Genomic DNA, 3551 nt, shown 5'->3' with positions numbered 1-3551 from the left:
CACTCTGAGTGTCTCCATGCAATGACTGAGGGTTTGCCTTGATCTGTGTCCACTCCCTGAAAAGGGGCCACTCACACAGGGCACTCAAATTCATGCGTTGGATGTCAATGGTTCTTAAAAATGCTATTTCCTACTGTCCTTTCTAGGAAGGAAATTTCCAAGATTCTGAAAAGTTCCTACCTTAGAGGAATGAATTTGGCATCATTTTTTGCTGTCAGCAAAATCATGATTTTTGTCACCTTCATCACCAATGATCTCCTTGACAACCGTATCACAGCCAGCCAAGTGTTTGTGGTGGTGACGCTGTTCGAGGCTCTGCGGTTCTCAAACACTCTCTACTTCCCCATGGCTGTTGAGAAGGTGTCAGAGGCCATTGTCAGCATCCAAAGAATCGAGGTTTGGTGACAGATAACTTTTTTCCATTGCAGGTGGATTCTTTGTAAATTGCCTCCTTTTTTGTGGTGTGACTGTGTTCCAGTTAGATGAGATTTGCCTCTCTCAGTGTCAAATCTGTCAGTCATTCCAAACTGTCTTACATACTCCTGTCTCATCTTAGGTGGAATGCATTACAAAGCACGTAGGATCCCTGCTCATTTAGGGGCAGTAATATCAATAGCAGTGGCACAGGCCCTATGTGCAGTGATGCCCGCAGGGCAATTAAAGTGACCAAAAGCAGGAGAAGGAAGGAAGCAGACTGCATCTCCTGTGCTGACTCAGATGAGATTTTGTGTGTGTGATGAGGTTTCTATACTGTAAAAAACTATTACCCATAAAACAGATCAGCCATACTGGGTCATTTCTGATTCCCAAGTTTATCATTCTTTCTTATGGGACTTCTAGCAACACTGATAAGGGATGGTCCATGCAGTTTACAAAATTTCTCTTTCATAGCTTTCACGTTTTGAAATAAGACATTCAGGAATATCTGTGGACTGTAGTGATGTAATGAGTGACATGGTGATTTGTCCAAGATGCAAGCTTCCTGTGTGTGTTGTATGGCTGTGGTTTTACTGTTGTTGATATTGGTCTAGTTTTTCTTAAGGCCTTTAACTAATTGAATGAGACCCACCTACATTATTGATGATAATCTGCTCCATGCTCTACTGAGAGTCTCCTTATTTAAGTGTCCATCTCATTGAAAAATACTTTCACTGTAATACATGTTTGAACAAGTGTCTGGGGACTGTGGTTTACCTAAATCAACATAAAAGTAACCATCACACCTCTTGAATCCCTATCTCCTTTGAGCTCTTGAACATGACTTTGTCCTCAGTAAGCCAGGTGTAAATGGATTTCTTTCCCTCCCTGAGCTCCAGACTTACCTAAAGGGCAGATACAATGCCTCATTCATCATTGTCCTGTCAAATAGCAGATGCTCAGAAAATATTTAACTGAAGAAAACTTCCAGCTTCATCATGTCTGGGCTCTTGCAAATGCCTAACCATTAAGTATAGTTATAGTGGAAAAACTAATAACTCTGATTCTTTGGTAGCTTATGTGATACACCAGGAACTGTGGCATGAAAGGGTCCTGCAGAAGGTTTTCAGGGAATTGTGCTCAAATATTTGGGTAGGGTTTTTTATTCCTTTCCCACCAAAATGCAATTGAACTGTCCAAGGCTTGAAATTTCCTTCCATGTAGACGTGTGCAGTATTATTAGAATTATGACCTGGGGAGAACATTGAATTTTCTGGGGCTGACAAATTTTGTCAGGCTGCTTTGTGTTCTGATGAAGGAAGAACTTGTGATCTGGGCAGAAAACCTAAAATTTCCCTTGTGTATACAACATGTCTGGCAGGAAGTTGGTCTAGGAATTTAGAGATCTGTCAGCAGTAGCTATTTTCAGTAAAGATGGACCAATGGCTGAGAATAAGAGTGGTGAGAAGAGTAGGTGTTATCGTGGGAAACTGCTTCCTGGTGAAGTGAAGTGAAGTCGCTCAGTCGTGTCCGACTCTTTGCGACCCCATGGACTGTAGCCTACCAGGCTTTTTCTGTCCATGGGATTTTCCAGGCAAGAGTATTGGAGTGGGTTTCCATTTCCTTCTCCAGAGGATCTTCCCAACCCAGGTATCTAACCCAGGTCTCCCACATCGTAGGCAGACACTTTACCCTCTGAGCCACCAGGGAAGCCCTTGCTTCCTGGCTACTCCATTTCTTCTAAGGGATTCCTGCTCACAATATTAGATATAATGGTCATCTGAGTTAAATTCACCCATTCCAGTCCATTTTAGTTCGCTGATTCCTAGAATGTCGACGGTCACTCTTTCCATCTCCTGTTTGACCACTTCCAATTTGCCTTGATTCATGGACCTAACATTCCAGCTTCCTATGCAATATTGCTCTTTACAGCATCGGACCTTGCTTTTATCACCAGTCAAATCCACAATTGCTGTTGTTTTTGCTTTGGCTCTATCCTTCATTCTTTTTGGAGTTATTTCTCCGCTGATCTCCAGTAGCAAATTGGGCACCTAATGACTGGGGAGTTCTTCTTTCTGTGTCCTTTTTGCCTTTTCATACTGTTCATGGGTTCTCAAGGCAAGAAATACTGAAGTGGTTTGCCACTCTTTTCTCTAGTGGAGCACATTGTGTCAGAATATGGAGCAGAGGTTCATGATATTGTAAGCAGGAGACAAAGGATGCAAGAACCGTTCCCGTAAGAAAAAGAATTCGAAAGCCAAGTGGGCTGTCTGAGGAGGGTCTATACAAAAGCTGTGGAAAAGAAGAAAAAAGCCAAAAATCAAAGGAGAAAAGAAGAAAAGATATACCCATATTGAAGCGATCAATTTCGAAAAGATAGCAAGGAGAGATAAGAAAGGCCTCCTTAGTGGATTCAATGACACAAAAATAGAGGAAAATAATAAAGAATAGGAAAGGCAGAAGATCTCTTGCAAGAAAATTAGAGATACGAAGGGAATATTTCAATGGCAAAGATGTGGCTCAAATAGAAGGACAGCCATGGAGAAATGGAAAATGGACGCTAATAGAAGCAAGAAGGATAATTAAGAAGAAGTGCAAGATACACAGAAAACATATAAAAAAAGATCTTCAGCGATGCAGATAATCGCTAAATGGTGTGATCACGTCTATCTAAGGCCAGACATCTCATCCAAGGACGAGATGATGTGGTTAGGTTTAGTGTTGAAATAGGGAGAGCTTATTGCGCAGTATTTGAGAAAGATACTCAGGGCATGTGCCTTGAGTTGGGTATGAGGGTGGAAAAGATGGATTTCAGGGAAATGCTTACTTTTGGGGTATAAAGGCACGCTGAATTCACGATCAATAGTGAATACTAGAGGAGGAGCCAAAACTTGGGAGTGAGAGCATGAACTTGGTTTTGAAATTCTGAGATGCTTAAGAAATATCTAAAACGTTTGCTGTTAAGACCCCACTTCACTGAAATTGTGCCTTGGCGCCCGAATCAGGCTTATCCTATCTGTTCAGTTTCAGTTGCTTAGTTGTGTCTGACTGCTTTGCAACCGCATGGACTGCAGCATTGCGAAGGCTTCTGTCGCATACACCAACTCCCAAAAGCCTTGCTCACAGCTCGTGTC

Source organism: Capra hircus, chromosome 12 (genome assembly GCF_001704415.2).
Source record: "Capra hircus breed San Clemente chromosome 12, ASM170441v1, whole genome shotgun sequence".
Classification (NCBI taxonomy): Eukaryota; Metazoa; Chordata; class Mammalia; order Artiodactyla; family Bovidae; genus Capra; species Capra hircus.
Note: the sequence above shows the minus strand (reverse complement) of the source record.